This window comes from Oenanthe melanoleuca, chromosome 1 (assembly GCF_029582105.1).
Source record: "Oenanthe melanoleuca isolate GR-GAL-2019-014 chromosome 1, OMel1.0, whole genome shotgun sequence".
In the NCBI taxonomy this organism is placed as follows: Eukaryota; Metazoa; Chordata; class Aves; order Passeriformes; family Muscicapidae; genus Oenanthe; species Oenanthe melanoleuca.
Genome location: NC_079333.1, coordinates 88,654,954 through 88,674,563, shown reverse-complemented (window position 1 = coordinate 88,674,563; position 19,610 = coordinate 88,654,954). Strand labels below are relative to the sequence as shown.

Sequence of the window (19,610 nt, the reverse complement as noted above, 5' to 3'; positions counted from 1 at the left end):
CTCATTTGTTTAAATTTTCAGCTATTTAATACACCCTATTACTTTTTTCAAGAGTGACTCATGATTTTGAACTTGCACAATTAGTAATGCTTATTTTCAAAACTGGAGTTTTGAATAGCAGAAGTTATTTAGGTACCACATTTATACACATACAGTAGCAATTTTTTTTTTTTTTTTTTTGTATCTGGGTTACCTTGGCAAAATTCCACTTTTTGCTATTAATTTGCATGGAAGATTTCAGAGAAGTCTGAAAAGACTGAAACCTTAGGAGAATCCTGTGCTGTTTTGTCACTCTATTCATTTTTAACCCTGAATCCTCCATCCGAGTGCTTACCTATGGGAAGAGTCACAGATCAAAGGGTCATTGTGCTGCAGGAAAGCTGACACCCTTTGATCATTTGGCAGTTGTTTTTCTCAGGCAGTGCAGGCCATCCTCCCCCTCTCCCACATTCCTGCTCACACACATGCAGCTTATCCCAAGCAGATGTTAGCTAGTGCATCTGCCACTTTGATTCTCAAATGACTTTCAGAACCATGTCTGCTCTGTGTGAGCCAGCCACCTTTGAGGCTTTCTTCATGTTCACTTCTTCCTACTGTATGTTTTCATCCTTGTCCACTTCCTATATCCCACACGTCTCCATCTCGTCCTTTTGCTTTCCTTCTTTATCTTCCTGTTGTCTGTATCCTTTCTAAACTGCTGTCTTTTTCTCCACTCCCTATGTATTCTCATTTCAGAAAATGCTGAGCGAGAAAGCAGCTTAACATTTGGTAATTGTAGATAAGGACAGAGAGATGAAGTGATTTGCCCAAGGCCACACAGAAATTCTGTGGCAGAAAGGTGAATTGATTTTAGGTCTCAATGACTCAACACACTCATAAAAGAAGTCTTATTTGAAGGATATATTTTAAACATCAAATCAAAGTTTGAGCCCAAATGAAAACAGCTCCAATTACAGGGCTGCTTTTATCTGCAGTTTCATCTCAGCACAGGCTGTGTCTAGACTTCCCAGGTGGGGCAGGCTGCAGTGCTGTCTGACTCACAGGCTGGCTTTTCTCTGCTGCAGTCTCATTTCCAGCGTGGCTCAGGCACACACCCAGCCCTGCTCCGTGTGCCTGAGCACATCCAGGGCCAGTGGCATAGAGGGCTGTCCCAGAGAGCTCTCTGAAAAGCACAAAGTCCTCCAGGATTTGCTCCCTGACAATCTAATTATTGAAACATTACTTTTTTTTTTCCTTTTTTTTTTTCTTTTTTTTTTTTTTTCTTTTTTTTTTTTTTTAGCAAATTGCTTTTCGAAATACAATCATTTTTGGTGCTAGAGACAAACCATCATTTCACCCAAGGCTTCATTGGTATGGCTGCTAGGTAGAGTAGGTGTTTGCTTGTATCAAATTTCTTAACAGAGTGATAAACAAAGCTGTTTACTTACACACTTCAAACCAGAGTATAATGTTGCTTTCTGCTCTGCTGCAAGCTGTAATGTCATTATCCTTGGCACAGAGCTACTGGATAATTTTGTCAGCCTCTCTGCAAAAATTAGCAATAGTATTGAATCTGGGGGCTAAGCCAGTGCTCTGGCCTGCCACAGGGTAACTCTGTTTTACAGCCACCAGAGAAAGTTCTCTCAGAAAAACAACAACAACACAAGTTTATGATTCACTTTCAGACTTTGTTCACCCCAATGACTTGTTTGTGCACTATGGAGGGAAAACAAGAGATTCCAGAAACTCGCACACACAGCATGTCCTTGTTTATGCCTTTTAATTATATAATATATGCACACATAAATATGTAAGGAAGGGCCAGGTGATCTTTCAGTGAGGCTTTTCAAGTTAACTGTCTTTTACACTGAAGTATAGCCTGCTGTAAATGAAGGTTTAGTATCTGAATTTAGTTGTACGCTGTGCAACAGAGGGAAATTGTGCAGGTTATTGAGTTTTCTTTTTATTTTAAATCCTGAAATTTGATCTGAACTGAAAATGTGATTGCAAATATGAGTTGTTCAGGGGAAAGAATAAGAAAGGTTGAAAATTCAAGACATTTTTTCCTCAGAGCTGTCTAGTACAATGAAACTGTAGAGCTTAAAAAAAAAAAAGTTTAAATATCTATTTATCTCCAGATTCTTACCTAATATGTAAAGAAAGCCTCTGGCTTGCATGAAGGAGCCCTAGAAATCTGTAAATCCTTTTTTAATTCAGATCAGTCTTTTGTTGTTTTCATTCTCCCTCTGCCATGTCTATGTTCTCTTCCCTGCTGTATGAGGTTTTAATGAGCAATATCCACTCACTCAAAGAGACTGGGTACAGGAAAAGATAATTGATGATGTAGAGAAGACTGAAAATCAGACTAGGAAATCAGAAACTTTGAACCCTGCCAAACATGCAAATTCATTATGACACTTCCAGTGAAATCAAAGAAGTTTTGATTGGAAAAAGAACAATAGACTTTTCTTGGCAATGTTCCACCTAGTGATGGGTAAAATTCACACAACTGTTTATATTATGGCAGCATCCATAAGTTCCAAATCTCAAAGGAAATTGTTTCCTATCCTCAAACACTGACAGTCTGAGATGAAGTCTTATAACATGCTAAGGATGCATTAAGAGCTCTTCAGGGACTTTTACAGAAATAAAATATAAGTGAAAAAGAAGATGTTATTGAAGATCAGTATAAAGGAATAGTAGAAGTACAAATACACAGTTTTCATGGAAGACTTTACAGAAGCTATGGGCACAACAAGCAACAGGAAACATGACAGGCAAGGAAAAGAGTTGAAAGAGTTCAGGTAGGACTGTGAGTAGAGTAGACAGAGGAACACATCACTTTATTAATGGAGCAAGTAACAGCTAGTTTCACCCCTTATCACAAAAAAAAAAAAAGTAAACAAGTAATAAAAATATTGAATTTTAATGAAGGGATAGGGACAGAGTATGGAATAGAGGAACAGCAATAACAGGTTGCCAAATTTACTGGATGTATCATGTGGACAAGTGGACAAACCCTAATGAAATGCACTCAAGAATGCAGAAAAAATGAGACAAAGTGATTTCTGATCTGTTAGAATAGTCCTGAAGAACTCATAAGAGGCAGAAGACACTCCAAAGAAGTGAAGAAAGGGAGGAAAATAATGCATTGCTAGGGAGAAGTGAAAGAAATTTTGAGGGAAATGGGTCAGTTACAATGCTTTAACATATCTGAAATATCAAAATACATTATTGAACAGCCTATTTGTATGGATTGAAAAATAAACAGTGGTAAACCATTATCATTTGTCAATAATGCACTAGAATAATTTTCTTAACCAGGAAAAGTGGCGTATTGAATAAGAAAGTCGGGAATAATTCAGAATTAATTAGAGAAGACATTATATGTGATTGATCTTGAACTTCAAACTACTCTACATGGAGAAAACTGGGAAATTTGTTTTTTTTAAATTCATGTAATAAATTGGTACACAGTGCTTGGGAAGAAAACAGACTTTTAGGCAGTTGCAAATTGTTTCCTAGATAAATAATTGTCTGGAAGGTCTGGAAATTGTGCCCTCTGCAACATCTACATGTTCTGATCTTAGTTACATTCAGTATTTTTAAAGTACTGCTTTGGGCAGGTGTCTGAGTTTCTTCTGTCATCATCTTTACTGTCTAGTAAAGTAGCTCTAATGTATACTCTGTCTCACCAGCAGAAAAAACAATTCAGCTGCTTGAAAGATCTGAAGAACAAGATCATGGACAGGCACAGAGGGTCTTCTTCCAGATGCTTTCAAAGGCAGCTATTTTTCATCATGGTTAATGAAAACATAGGCACTTAGGAGAATGACTTTTCTAAGCATCTAAATTGCAGATGTTTAAATCAGGAAAGCTGGATTCAATCCCTTGATAATGAAACTGAATACATTTCTAGATGTCTTACTTATTCTCAGAAATGAGAGTTACAAAGCAATTGGAGGAATAGAAGTTGAATGATCTAAATTAATTACCAAAATGACTTCAAATTGGTAGATGATGTGCAATAAATACAAGTGCACAGATTGCTCTGAGGAAACAAAACTTGATTCTGCAAATAAAAAATAAGGATTATGCTTAATTGCCATACTGTAAGTAGAAAAAAAAAAGTGAATCATAAATTGCATTTATTACTCCTGCAGAAAAAGACAGCCCTTATTCTGATTTTAATGACTATAAGCATTTAATAACTACTTAGACAAACATCTTTCAGGGGAATGTTTGGGTATTTGCTGCTCCATAGGGGGATGCTAAAAGACTTGTTGAGATCACTTTGACTACTCCTTTGATACAGTAAATACACTAGAAGAAACAGAGGATATAAATCAAAAGCTTTATTATTCACATTTTATAGATGGAAAATCAAGCTATATAAATGGTAAGTAACCTACACGTGGCAATGTAGAGTGTCTGTGGCAGCGAGCCAGGGATGGGATACAAATCTGTTAAGCCACAGTCTGGAATTTAACCACAAAACTATATTTTCTCTGGCCTTTGTGTTCAATTCAGACATATTCAAAAGTCTGGATGTTTATCCAAGGCCCTCATCCCTTTGCCTTCCTGAGGGATGACCTGGCAAGTCCTGTCTCCTCTCTCATCCACCATCTCATCTTTAATGCTTGGGGAAGACTCTCCCTGCCCTGCCAGGCCTGTGTCTCCCAGGTTCCTGCAGATGATGGAGAATCACTCTGCACTTTGGACATTTTGCTACCCCAGGTGCATTTGGGGTCAGCCAAGGGCAGCTCAGGGCACTGCAGAGACCCCAGTGCTCAGAAGATGCTCTGCTCATGTTACAAGGAGCCCCTGGGAGACTTAAAATCTGTGTCTGTCAGAAACCTCCCGTTCAGACAAAGCTAACCCACGTAAGCAGGTGTTAAATGTACATGGAAAAACGATGCTTTTCCAAGAAGCCAGGCAGTGATTACATCCTCTAAATCTGCAGTCATTTTCCAGTAACGAATAAATAATCAAAGACAGCACATTCTGTGAAAAAATAATAATGGTGAACTAAAGGAAGCAATTGCCATTTCAAATCAATAAAATGTAGTTCCTTGTATTTTCATGTTAAACAAAAACAAACACTTGCCCAAGGAAAGCAACAGCTAAGCTGTTTGTTTTTATATTCACTTGGATCCTCAGATCTCTTCCAGGCAGACTTGTGGATAAACAGGTTTGTTTACGAAAAATCTGCTCATTACTGCCTCAGTTCTATCCATGGCGTCTTGGTTTCAGATTACGCTGCTCTGAAGACGTTTGTTTGCTTAAAATCAGGGGGTGCACAGCCTAACAGATAAAATCAGAGGGCTACAGTGGCACAAGTGGGGTTCTTGAGTAATTCTTTCAAAGCTGTAGATTTGTCTTGAAGCAATTCAACTTAAAAATCAACCTCACAAGAAAAGTCAATAAACATTAAATATGTAAACCCTTTTTGTCTTTCTATTTCCTGTTGTGTTTGGCACTATGTCAAATGAAGGTTGCTAACATTGTTTACACAGGGTTCCTGAGAACTGGTGAAGAGTACCTCTGAATAAGACTCTGCCTCCCACCTGTTTTCAGAAAATTCATCTGTTCCAGGGCACACAATTCCTCTGTAATGCTGGCTTTCCTCTGTCTCACCTTTCTGTGAGACAGTGCTTAATTTAACTATTTTAATTAGTTTCTAGGACTGCATCCATCTCTGAGAACATGCTGCCCTAATGCTTCCAGGTAAATACTGAAACATGTTTTGCATAATGATTCTGTATTTTCATTTCCGTCATCTCAATAAGGAAGTTAATTGGGTGGGAAGGGAGAGACTTGGCAGACAATAGTACACAACCATCCTCACCCAACTGACAACTGTGTTAATAGGCTCTTTAAAAAATGTGTTACACATCACCAGCTTGACATAGAACAGCTGTGTCCAGACAGAGAACACTAAAAAATACCACCTGGTAAATGATATATTCTTTATGGATAACAACTAGTCTTTGGAAGGCCAGAGATGTCACTTTTTCTGCTTTGTTTAAGATTGATGGCCATCTATTGAATGAGAATATACTTTTAAATTGGAAGCATCTTATTCAGCTAATGAATACCTTTATCCTCATGTACAGCATAGGCAGAATTAGAGGTCAGAGGGTGTTCCTCAGTTACTGCAGTTCTAGGCACTACCAGTGCAGTTTGGGGGGACTGGTTTGGGGTATATTGCTTCAGTGGGCTGCTTTTTGCCCCATGTGATAAGCTAACATTTCCTTTTTGCAAGGGGACTAATGCAAATTATCCTTTCTCTGTGGGGTGTTGGTCATCAGTTATAGTGACAAGGGACAAAATGGTCAAAATATTGCTGAAAAGGAATGTGAAGTTGATCTGACAAACAAAGAGGTCTGATGATTTCCAGTGAGTGTCCTCTCTTCATGACAGAACACATATAGATTTTAATTCAGGACGACTTGTTTTTGTAGACTGCAGTGAACAACCTCGATGCAAAAAGAGATTAAGCTGAAACCCCATTTTATGGAACCAGCAGTCATGTGCAGACACTGAGCAGCAGCTAATCACAGCCAAATGTCCTTTGGTTGTGCAGCCTACACAAAATTCTCTTTTCTTATGCATAATATGGATCCTATTATTATTTCCCTCTTTCCTCTTGCATTCATATTTCCCCAGACTAGGGCAGCACTACTGTTATTTTCCCCTTCTGCCATTGTTTGTACAGTTTCTATTGTGTTGACTGCCTGGAGTGTCTTTCTTCTTACCTTCCTTCAACAGGGGCTGCAAAGCAGCACGCTGCTTGGCCTTTCTTTTCACTATTCATTTGTGAATTTGCATGCTTTGTAGTGCAAACTTGAATTGGAAACCACTGTCCTTTTTTTAAATGGCAAGTGTGAAAGAGAATCCATTTTCAATGCACTAGTTCTCCCCATTTTAGAACCATGAGTGTTTTTCTAGTGACAGTGCATGGTACATTAAGCAGCACATAAATGTTCTCCTATTTACTTCTCATTCTGAAAATGGAGAAAGGAAATAATACTCAGAAGAATTTTTTTTCCCTAGAACTCCACAATTTGCCAGTTTCCCTATGGCTACTTTTTTCTCTTGGGAATAAATATATTGCATGTTATAGAGCCCAGACCCTTAAAAACTATAACTAGCAATTCTTTTAATTAATTTTCAAGTAAAATCATATTTATAAATATCCAGCTTGTAAAGGACAAGGCTGACTTACCTAAGAGTCATACTATTGTATTGTACTAGTTAGCTAGTATAATGTCACAATGAAGTCACCATAGGCCTTGAAAGTATATTTTTTATGTCTGCATGTGAGAGAGCATAAAAAGAGAACATCTTTAAGATCAAAGTTTGCAAAGACACCCATTCCAGCACTTATACTGACTTTGCATTTTTCAGTGAAATATCATGGCCTTCTCTTAGGATGCACTGTATTTTTGGTCTATATTAAAAGGGCCTTTTTATCTGTCTGCTGATTAAGAGAGCTGTAGTGTGTAAAGGCTCCAGGTAGCAAACACAGCCTAGCTTTTCAAGGCAATCAGAATGACTTAGATCTAATAAAAACCAATCCAAGAGTGAGTAGGTGTTATAGCTTTCCTATGTTGTACTGGAAAATAGCAAAAAATAGCATGGGAAATGTGGTCTTATGTGGAAAAGTGGGCATATGGATAGATAATGGGATAATTCTTCACCTGGAGGCAAAACCTTAATTTTGCTATAAACTAAGAACAAAGCAAAGCTTTATTCTAACCACATGTTGATGAGATTTAAGTTCAATGACTACCTTTACTGTGCCAGGCATAATCAAGTTGTCATAATAAATTAGTAAGTTCTAAGGAAACTTTTGAATCTTTGAATCAAAGTATTGGGAATCTTTGTAAAGTATATGGGGGTATGTAGGGGAAGCTGCCTGGAGATGTGAGCCAGCCAGGAAACCTTTATTAATGATAATCTGGGATCTGTGATGTCAGTTCTAGTCCAACAATACACATGTGTATAATAGTTGAGGTACATCATCTTTCAATTCTATATCCTTTTCAAAAATTTAGAAAAAAATTTTTTTGGCTCTTGAACTTCACAGGCCACTGAAGGTGGTTTCCAAGTGTCAGTGCTGCAACTGTCTCCTACCATTTGCAGTGGTTCATTTTGCTGCTCAGCTCTGCTGCCTGGAGAAAAGACTGGATGCAGTCTGGGCTGCCCATCAGCCATGGGCCACACCTCTGGACAGAGCCACTCTCTCCTATCTGCACTCACCAGGTGTGCTCAGAAGCAAAGATCATCCCTCCTGTGCAAACAAACCTGCAGGAGCAAACACCAGAGCCTTGGCTCTTCGTGTGAGTCACTCCTGGTTGATGGGTGGGGTTTCAAGTGAGGGGTTGTAGCAAGGAAACTGCTTTGTATCTGCTTTGCTTTTATTCCATGAGAAGAAAACAACTATTACACTTAGCACTCTCAAAGCTCTGTACAGGCTAATCCTTGCAACATTCTCACAGGGTAGGGAAGTATAGTTAAAGATATTTAAAAATATGTGGAAGCCAGGACACAAAGGGGTAAATCATCTACTCAGGACCTAAAGGTAAGTAAGGATCTGAATTCAGAACAAGTATCTTCTGTCAGACAAATTAGTAATGGACTAGACAAACTTCTTCTTAAGGCCTTTCTCAATCACCTAATTTCAAAAAACAAGACAGTTAAAAGAGTAGGGGTAGTAAAGGCTGTGGATCCAACTGAAGCTTCAAAAACATTGCCTGCCCTCACATTAGGGGATGTTTGGTTCCAGAGCATAGAGCCCAGCTTTATGTCTTCTCTGATTATATGGTAAGGTGCTGTTAAAACTTATAGAGAACTGAATGTAAGGAAACTGCATCAAGCAGCTTACAATTATTTTCATTCTTCTCTTGCTGAATTTGTCACACTGGTTTGATAGGACCACCACTTCACCTCTTGCCTCAGATCTCCTTCCCTTTTATTTCCTCCACTGTTAAAAATTTGTTCCATCTACTTAACGTTTTCCCTTCTCTAAGAAACCCTTTCTCAACATCACCCACCTCCCTTAAGTCACTTAACTGATCCCACATGTGCCTATTTGCTTCTCTCACCATGTTCCCACTAGGAAACTCAGCTTCTTCACTGCCTGAGGCATTCTTGTCAGGGTATCTTTCCACTTGTATTCCTACAAATAAGGTCAAATTGTCTAGGGAAAGAAGGGGAAAGATTGTCAGTTTTGTCTGAAATTGTTACAAGAGAGGGTTGGGAAATGCAAAGAAGACCATTCTGCATCCCAGGACAAACTGGTGTGGCTTTACTTTTGCCAGGGAAAAGGCAAGTAAAGTTGACAAAAAGAAACACTTGGCTATCTTGACCCATTTTAAATTAAAACTGATTTTACCTGGTTTTGCAGCATGATTCTGCAGAAGGATATCATTCCATTTTAGAAACAGATGAGATTGCTTTCACCTTACAACTCTTTTGTGTAGTTTTGTTTACATATTTAATGCAGATTAATTTAAATTTAGTATATGCATGTACAGTAATCTTGAGACATTGTAGTACACAGGAAACATAAGGAAAACACCAAGGAAATGTTAAAAGCCATTTTAAGATTACACAGAATTTCACTGAATGTTTTGGAGTTTCTCCCTTCTGTTATACACTTAAGAATGACCACTCAATTCTTTAGAGAGCCAAAGTATGTGATATATTAGTTACCTTTACAAAAAGCATGTACATATGTGCTTGCATGCATAATTGTGCATCTGCATCTACATGTGTCTTTTTTTGTGTGGGGAGATAAATAGGCATGACATTTGTGGAAATCATCCTGCTTTCAAAGTCTACATTGTTAGTATTGAATAATTCATTCTAGAAACCTCTCCTTCAAAAAGAGTGAAGTAATTTATCTTTCAGTAAAGCTTTTTCAGCTTTCTCATTTAATTATGAAATTGAAACATCTCTCTTTCCAGATATTATCCTGGCTATAAATATCTGTTCACTAGTTCCCAGGCAAGCACCCTAAGCCTGAATCAAGAAATGAGTTTGGAAGGACTGATTGCTAAGGAAAGGTCAATGTGTCTTTGACAGCTGGATTACTGGTTTATAACTAGCTGAGAGTTTCAGCCACAGAATGACACACCTGATTACCAAAGCATCAGTTTTCTTTGGCACTAAATTTAATTTTCTTGAAACATTGCTAAGAAAAAGCAAGATTCTGAGCACTGTCATAATTTAGTTTGAAGGAAGCAGTACTGATGATCTTCACTTTCATTCTTTTCCACGTGTTCTCTCTGTTCCAGTAATCTCCTAATTACTGGTTTATTTGACTTAGGTTTGCAAGGCCTTTGCAAATGGAAAACCAAACAGGTTGAAGAAAATACTTCTGAAAAGTTATTATTCAGAAGAAATAAACTTCACTACTCCATCTGTGAACTCTTTCTCATTAAAGAATGAAAAAAATACATTCTAAATGTGAAAATCTCAGACTTCAGATATACATACCTGAACCTAAATAAAGGACAACTGCTCCAGGAAGAAACCTAGGGGTGGCTATGAATAGGTCAGTGGGAATATCCTGAACACATCAGTCCAGCTGAGCTGCAGAATGCCTGGTTACTGACACCATGGTGTAAGCTGGGGGATGCCCACGGCTCAGGCAGCTGTGGCTGCAGAAACAGGCACCCCTGAGAGACTGGAGACTGACATAGAGCAGAAAGTTACTGAGAGAGCATGGCTGGACACACACAGCCCCCACAGCTGCTGCCACAGCCACTGGTCTGAATACAGCCCACTGGTATGAATGCAGCCCCCTGGTGCTCCAGCAACCTGAGGAACAACAGCAGATTCCCTTTGAAGGAACCAGCAGGAGAGAGAAAGAAAGACAGGGGGCTAGAGGGGGTGGGGAGGGAGGGCATCAGGAATGCCACAGTGATAAGGCAGAAAGATCAGGAAACTCTGGCAATGAACCGGCTGTGAGAGCATGGAAGGGAGCTGGGAGCATGTGGACAGCTTCTATCTAAGTAATTCAGAGTCAGAAAAGTTTAAAAAAATAAAAATAAGTGACTGGCCAAGTTTCAAGGCATTATTTTAAGCCTGCTATCAGATGTAGGTTATTCAAATAGTTCAAAGTTTCTTGCTCTGCCCCCCAGGTCACTCCCTCATCTGCAGGCTGCTCTGTTCAGAGGGCTGCTTTTTATTCTCCAGATACCAAGTTTGTAGTGAATAGAAAAACTTTCTGCACAGTAAGGGCTATTTAATTGCAACATATCAGTGACAGATAAGCACCTACACAGACACTGCCACGCTTACAGCACTGTGCAAGAGTGAACTAATTGTGTTAAGTATCATTACCTCCATTTTGCACATGAGGGCATTGGCAGAGACAGGAAATACCACACCCAAGATGACAAAGCTCAAAGGGTTCAGCAGCCTTTTGACCGTGCTACCTTTGCGTTTTACAGATCTGTTTACCAAAAATACGGAACATTTTTATTTACGAAAGATGAGGATTAATAATTTACCTGGGCCACTGGAGCCTTTGTACCTGGTGTACAGCACCATGCCCTGAGAGGGTTGGAGCCTTTCAGAGAATTGACAGAGCTGGGGCTGGCACAGGATGCCTCAGCCAGGACAGGGCTGTGATCCCAAAGGCACAGACATGCTGGGATACCTGCAGGGGGTGTGAAAGGCAGCCAGAAAACTCCAGTTAAAGTGTGGCTCCTCTTCCACAGAACACGTCACTCATGTTCTGTACCACAGCAGGCTTAGCTGGGCCTGTCTGCTGGAAAAAGAGGATTATGAGTTGAAACATGTGACACCCTTCTGCTTCCTTCTTCCACCTTTCCACTGAAATGCAGGCAGAAGCCAGTAATGGTATCTATTTCCAGTGATCTGGGTTAAAAGTGCACTTGCACTGTGTATTGAAATAAACTGCTTTGTTTCATTACCACATGCTTCTCCACCAATAAATTACATATTAGATCAAAAGAACAGGGTTTTCTTCTGTTTTCTAATTCATTTAGTTTGCTCAGGTGTTTGCTTTCCTGAAGTCTTAAAGGACTTCAATACTGTAAATTACTTGTATATTATTCACACTTCAAGAGGCCAATATATTCTATTCAAACAAGGACTTCTGATATATATATGTATTAGTTTGTGCATATGTGTGACAAATGACTCTGTCAAGGACATTTTTATTAAGGAAAGTAAAACCCTAGCTTTTTTCTTTATTACTTCCATTTTCATCATATTGAAAGTCTGATTTCAGTAAATGTTTAGCTACTTCTCTTCAGAAATTCCAGCTTCCTACTGCCTAAAATTTGCCACCTCACCTGAATTCAGCTTCTCCAAATCTGCCTGTTTGAAGTCATTCTTAAGTCCTAGGTATTTTCTAAAATCACTGGCTTTTAGTAGACCTTCTTGAATATTCAATGTTATGTTCCTTGCCCCCTAAACCCCACAGAAGAGATGCAGCAGAAATTTTTATGATATTGCATGTGGGCATTTTCATCAGGCTCATTCTTTCTCTATTCTCTGTGTAATTTTTTCCTCTCTTCCTGTTTTCTTCTAAGGCTTATAAACATAGAGGTGAATGCTGACTTTCTGTATTCTAGCTTTAGTTAGCCAGCACTGACAGGCTGCTGAATCTATCTTGTGATGAGTCTGACACCACGGTGGTGAGATAATCATTCCAATCATTATTTATGCATCAAAAAATGGAAAGAGGTGCTAGTGTGTAGTGTAAGAAAATGGGTGGGAAGGAAAGCAAACATCTTCCAGGCTCCAAAGTGTCTCAGCTATGACTTTGAAGAAGCACATGAGACTGTGCCTAACCTTTAGTAATGGCAGCACTTGTCTGACAGGTCTCCATATTTCATCCTACACAGTAAATAGTGAGTTTGTGACTACAACTTGCTAACATGTTGTGAGCTGCTGTGGGATTCTGGAGCTCTAAGCAGACCAACCTCAGATGGAAGTGAAGTTCATACTGAGCTTTGGAAATTACAGGTGCTGGCTAGTACTAAGTTGAGGAGGCTGGTTCTCATGGGAGGTTTTTGATGTTTATGTGTCTGCACATCCACACAAAGGACCTCTCTCAGCATAAAATCAAACTATTACTGGTTACAAACCAGCAATTCAACCACGAAACTGGATGAATACTGAAGTACATGTTTGTTTGCAGATTGTGATCAGATGGGGGGGAAAAAAAAAGAGTACAAAACTGCCACCTGAATCTTTACAAAGCAGTCAAATAACATCTACACTAAGAAAATTGTGGTACATGACCACCTCTGATGATAGACTGCCACAGCCACCTGAACTTTTTAGTTTCACAATTTCAGTGGAAATAATGGAAATGTGTCAGTGTTCATAATAGTTTTCCTCTATGCTTGATTTTTAAAACTTAATTCATAGTGGCAGGAAATATGCCTCATTAAAAAAAATCGTAATCAATTTCTCTTTTATTATATAGAAAAATTTATTGAAGTAATTATATCTTTCCCATCAGATACCCCTATTTACTTAATGTTCTGTGTTTTAAAAATGATACCCAGCCCCTTCACAAGGTTTCTGCTTATGATATGCCAGAATATGAAAATATGTAAATCTAGGCTGTTCAGTGTATATAAGAAGTGAGTAAACTCTCTAATACCCAGACAGAGAAGTCACTCTGGTTTTAATAAGCTATTGTACATGGTGGAAGGAAGCTGTCTGAAAACAATGAAGTTTTTAAGCCTTGGCAAGACCATATTGATGTCCTGTACTAGTTACACATGCTTGCTGTTGTAGATGATAATCTCCCTTCACCCTGGAAGAAAGTGATCTTGAATTTATATGCATTTATATGATTTATATGCAAAAGGAAAATCATGTTAGTTTTTAGTTTTTCCACCTACATATGTAGATATTTTAGAGGGCTTACACTGATCTTTGTGAAAATGTTTGCCTTCCAAAAGCAGCTGAAGAACTGAATAATCTTTGCTCAAGAAATTGGTCTGATGTTAATAAAGAGATATGGTGTTCAAGAAGAACATTAATGGAGCTGTGTTATAATTTGAAAATTAATGGAGGAGTGAAAAAAAAATTTGGCTCCTAATTTTGACTTTTCAATTCAAGCAGAGCAGATAAAAGTTAATTTTAGGCCTTTTCAAAAAAAGTTGGTATTTTCTTGAAATATTTGAATGGCTTGAACATACTATAATTTCTGTTCAACATCTCAGCAAACAATTTAATTTTTAGCAAAAAATATTTCCTGTTCTCAAGTAAGGTGGCTCAGAAGAGTGTGTGAAAACAGAAATTAACCATGATTTAGGTGATTATGGTGAACACAGGTGTCCTTGCACATGAACATAAACAAACATGAAGAAATACTCTGAATGAACCCTGAGTGTCTATGAATGGTGCACGTGATGCAATTGCTGCTAGATTTTTTAATTGGAACTATTAACGTAATTTAATTCACTCAAATTGGTCTGTTTTCATGCACAGATTATCAATGTCAAATGTCCTTTTCATTTCAGAGAGCTTTGGCCCAGACAAATCTATTCAAATATAAAATCAGATTTTCAATACCAAGGCGACTTTTATTGAATTGGCCATTTTTCAGAGAACAGCTTCTGTTCCAGCACTCACAGATATCTAGAACATAAAACAAGAACCCTTCAAGTCTCTTGAATGTATATTTCAAGGCTTGGGCTGAAGGTGCCCAACCTCTTGTGTAACAGAGGATCTTAAGTGAGGAAAAGGCTGGAAACAAATGCAATTGGCATTTGCTGTTTGGATGGAAGTGTAGCTAAGTGAATGCAGCTTGTGGATGCTGAATTCCTGAGGAGCAGCAGTGAGAGCACAGGACTCTGAGAGAAATTAATTCCTCTGCTTTATTTGAGGATATTTGCAGTTGAGAGGGAAAAACATCCACATAGCAGACCACCACAGCCCAGCAAAACAAGACTTACTAAATATAATGCAAGGGTCCAGATAAATAACAGCCATAAGATATGAAGGGTTACTATAAAATATGCAAGACATTATCCTGCTGTAGGTATTCTTCTGTTCCCACATGTCTGCTGCATACCATAGCTACAAAATATGTCTCTCTATTTCCATGAACCCACTCATAAAGGTTTTTGCTTTGCTGATTTTTCAAGTTAATGATAGTCAAGGCACTTGGGAGAAAGATTTATGTCAGTGATGCACAGGTTCAGCAAATTGTCAAAGAGATCTGCTGTGCAATTAATCATCTTTTCTCCATTACAATTCATAAGTGCCAAGCATATACACAAAACCATTTTTATAATATAGTTATCATGGGTGTATAAGTAGTACATGAATCATATATAAAAAATAATAGAGAGTGCTAGCTCTCTACCACATGGATTTGTAAATCCTTCTCTGCATAAGACAGGCCCCCAAAAATTGTGGAGGCTGTCACATTTAACAATCATTTTTATGACACTACTTTAAGCAGATCTGCATCTCTGTTATATCTGCGCTTCCTGGGCAGCTTCATTTACAATTAGGTAATTAGGTTTGGGGGGTTCTTTAGAGGAAAGCATTTCTAGTTAAAAAGACAAAAAAGAAAACAAACAAACAACAAAAAAAAAACCAAAATGCTAGGGTACTGCTTGCCAGGAGCAGCCCTGAAAGATTCCTTGATACAGAAGGAGCTGAGTGTGACCTTTCCTCAGTGGTTTCTTTGAGGTACTTTGGCAACTCAAACTTGTTCTTTAAGAACCAAAAAAAGCTTTCCTCCTCTTTCAGGGAGAGGTAGTCATATGGTCCAAGCCTCAAAAGCAGACTTCTGAGTGATAGATTCTTAAGTCAACCTAAGCCACCTGCCTGCCTCTGTTTCTCTCTCTTTTAAATACCCTCAGGGTCAAGCTCCTTATTGCTCTACGTCAGTAGAGGCTCAGAATGCAGTTTCCTGTGAAGTACATTAATAAGTAAAACTACAGACTGGATATCCCAGCAGCCACAGAGGAATTCCAGGGGAAGCAGACTCATCTCCAAAGGTGTTGGTGCTGTGAATGTTCATATCTTACTCTCTTCCCATCAGTTTCCCTCTTCAAGGTTTTCTGTGAGAACTATGCTCATTTTAGAAGTCACACCCCAAATAACCTCTTGCAGTTCTTACATGCAGTTTCTTTTTTGGAACTCAAGGAAAAATATCCATATTAATAGTGTTTATTATGCCAATAACTTTTGGAAGTCAGTTTTATAATGTGTATACTACAACATTCCACTCAGATCAAAGAAAACAAACCGCTCTAATTGGGTTTTGAGATCAAATACTCCAAGCTTTACATTCACTGAGCTACACGTGGCTTAAATTATCTATATTGTACAATCCTGGACTGCATATTTTGTGCTATACAGTAAATAGAGAACATGTGGTTGGGAATGTGTCTACCGTGTGTGCAGTGCCCATAGTAACCAACGGGATCAGTGAAATGCACTGTCAAGAGCCTCATAAAAATTGATTGTGATTTCCAGACTCAGACCTCATGTGGACAGACAACAATTCATTGGGGTCTGTGGGTGCTAAAAGCAATGCTGAACCTTTCAAGTGAGGCTTCAAACACAAGCAGACAAAGAACTGACAAAGCACAGGGCAAATTCCTGCCTCTGTCCTTGATGTATTAAATTACTCTGAAGTGCATGAGCAGAACAGGTATCAGAATATGTGCATGCACGGATATTTAAACTGCAGAACACCACACCTCTTTGCTATAGCCTTTTTTGTGTTCACACCTAGATATAGAAGGGGTTTTATATTAATGCCAAGATCATAAATTGATAGCATTCCTTTTGCATTCTTTATTTTTTAGCTATTTCTGTTCCTTCAGAAACAACTTGGCCACAAATTTGCAAAGTCATTTTGAAATCCTCCAAATTAGTGGTATTTCAAATACTACAGGAAAATCTTGATTATTAAAGTAAGACAGAATGTAAAGCCTGGCACAGAGGGGATATATGAGTGCATTTAACCAGTTTTCTCACTTTCCAGCACTTTTGGCACCAATAAACCTGAAGGCACACTTGCTAGAGAGCTGTCACTAACTTGTCTCACAGTAACAACCTTCACAGCTGACTACAGTGAAATCTTTAGTCAAAATTCTTCTGGCACGTGTTTCTTGATGCTGCACTGTTTAGAAAGAAGTGTAATAGCAACAGAAAGACTGTTTCTGAAGAGGGAATGCAGAGGGGGATGCACAGATGTAACTGGACATGTGCTGGTGCAGCAGGGTAACATTAATGTGAGAGATAAATTCCTCATTTTCATGGTGCATTATGCAGGAATTAACCACACAACCAGCAATGCAAAAGGAAAAAATAATATCCTAGGTCATGCTATCCATTCTGTGACATTAAAAATTGAAAAAAAAAAAAAAATAAAAAAAAAAAAAAGGAAACCAAAGCCCACAAAACCCATAAAAGCAAACAAAGACCAGAAAATTGGTGAAATCTTTCCTGGAAATAGCTTATTTTTCATATGTTCTTATTTCTGAGCTAGCAAAAACCTGGCAAATAGCAATTTTCCAGTACTTTCTGCAATTTGGGCTGGAGGAGGATATTATGTAGGAGGTTGGTATGTTTGAAAGAACTGCAGATACACTCACCAGCAAGCAGGCTTGATTTTTCAGAATGCTCACTCCCAATATCTGCTGGTTTCAGTAGTGATGAAGGTGAAATATCCAAGTATCCTACAACCAGCTGAACACTTTGTGCCCTTGGACCTGAACTGAGACAGCACTTCAGCATTCCAGCAGAGCCTAAAGGATTCACCTGGAGAGAACAGAACTGACTAAAGCCAATTCTCCACCACTTTCAGTAGTTAGGGATGTACTGCTGGGCTGCAGTATTAGTTTCACTTAATTCAACCTGCACCTTGTTTAAGTGAAATCTTAGTTTCACTTAATTCAACCTGGTCACCCTTCCAAGCCATGTGGACACACAAGAGTCAGTAAAGGACTCCAGGATGGAAAGAAGGAAATGGTAGCTGTTTTCTGTGTTTGTGCCAGTGTGCCAAATGGAGAGATCCCAGCAGCAAATCAAATGGCAGGGGCTGGCTGGTGCCCTTGCTGTGTAAGGTTCTCTCTGCATGTCAGACTGAATTCCTCCACACAGCACAGCACCCCTTCTGGCTCTTTCTGGTTTGTAAAATGCTGTGAGGCTCTGCTGCCCTGTCAGGGTGGCTGGAGCTGGTAGTTGTTAGGAGTTAGAGACTTCTGGGGTGGTGTTAAAGGACAGACTTTTTTCTCATTTTTGAGAAGCCTTAGGAGCACACTGTGACTATTGCCTTGAGACAGTTCTCTGGAGTGGCCCAAACAAGGGCCAGAGGGTGAGCTGATAGTAAAGCTACCTGAATGCTCACAGGGCCTATGCTCACACACTGCTTCACCTGCTTTAATTCCATAAATTTACTTCATTCAGTAAAGATCTGAACTACACCCTAAGTATCATTTAATGATTACAATACCAAATGAGGAGGGCAGAAGGGCTCTTCAGTGGCAGGCAGGTGGAAGCATTTGTAACTCAAGAATACAAGCAGACAGATATGGGTAAATGATGTTCCCTTTTTTCTGCCATTTGCTCACAAGGGATTTATTCTCTCTCTGGAAATGCTTACGTTAATGCATTTTTTTTGTAATTCATCATTGTATGTATTTTCCATACTTCCTCTCCTATTTTATTTTGTTACCAAAGGTTACTTACATGGAAACAGAAATATTTTGAGGGTTTCTATTTAAATTTTTCTTTCTTCCTGCGTCAGTTTTTTGCTTAAACTCTTTGGTTATCCAAGCTGCATTGCTTCTGAGCAAGAGCATTCCTCACAGACAACTGCCCAACAAAGAACAGGATAGCTCAGCTGTGGCAGGGACCTTTACAGTGGAGAAGCTGAATGCTTGGCAACAGCAGAATCAATCCCCCTACCTGCTTGACATTTCCTGCATGTGTCTGCCTTAGAGCTCAAGGAGCACTTGAAATTCTTCTGAAAGAAGAATTAGTCCAGCTAATTTCAGCAGATATGGACTTACCAGGCAGTCCAGACCCGTTTGGGAATCCTTTGTTTCATCTCCTTTCTGCTGCAGCTGGAGAGAGGCCAGAGCAACACGCAGCCAGGTGGGGGATGTGGGGGGAAGGAGATGAGAGAGACAATCCACATGAGTGTCTGGTTCTGCTCCCCAGACAGTTAATTTTGTTTTGGAATATTGGGCTTTTCCAGCCTTGTTTCCTGCTCAGGTAGAACTGCACCTTTAGCAAAGGCAGAACTGTCCTTTAGCAAGAGACAAGAGAAATGGTAATGGTCTTTTGCTGACACCTCCCCTTGGCTTGAATTGTGTCACAATTAATATTTGCATCTACTTTGCTTTGCTCTTTCCTACAGCAAAGATTGGAAAGCACAAAGTGTGCTGGGTCAAATGCAGCTGGGAGCAAAGAGCAGTGCAGATGGGATGGCATCCAGAAAAGCTGCAGGAGTCTCCCTCAGAGCACCCACCTCCTGTATGCAGCAAACTGCTGCAGCATCAATCTGCCTGGCCAGGCTGCATGCAGCAAGGTTTCATACAGCCCTCTCAATTTTAACTGGCATGGAATTTGTCTGAACTTTTATAAAGACTAAATAC

General features: G+C 39.1%; 1 long non-coding RNA gene across 1 annotated transcript in view; it reads right to left on the bottom strand.

The window, feature by feature from the left end:
* The window catches only part of LOC130258945 (uncharacterized), a 56,961-nt gene extending 37,669 nt beyond the window's left edge, over positions 1-19,292 (bottom strand). The window contains exon 1 of the long non-coding RNA XR_008841557.1: positions 19,023-19,292. This is a non-coding gene — a long non-coding RNA (uncharacterized LOC130258945). The remainder of the gene's footprint in view (positions 1-19,022) is intronic.
* Between the last annotated feature and the right edge of the window lie 318 nt (positions 19,293-19,610).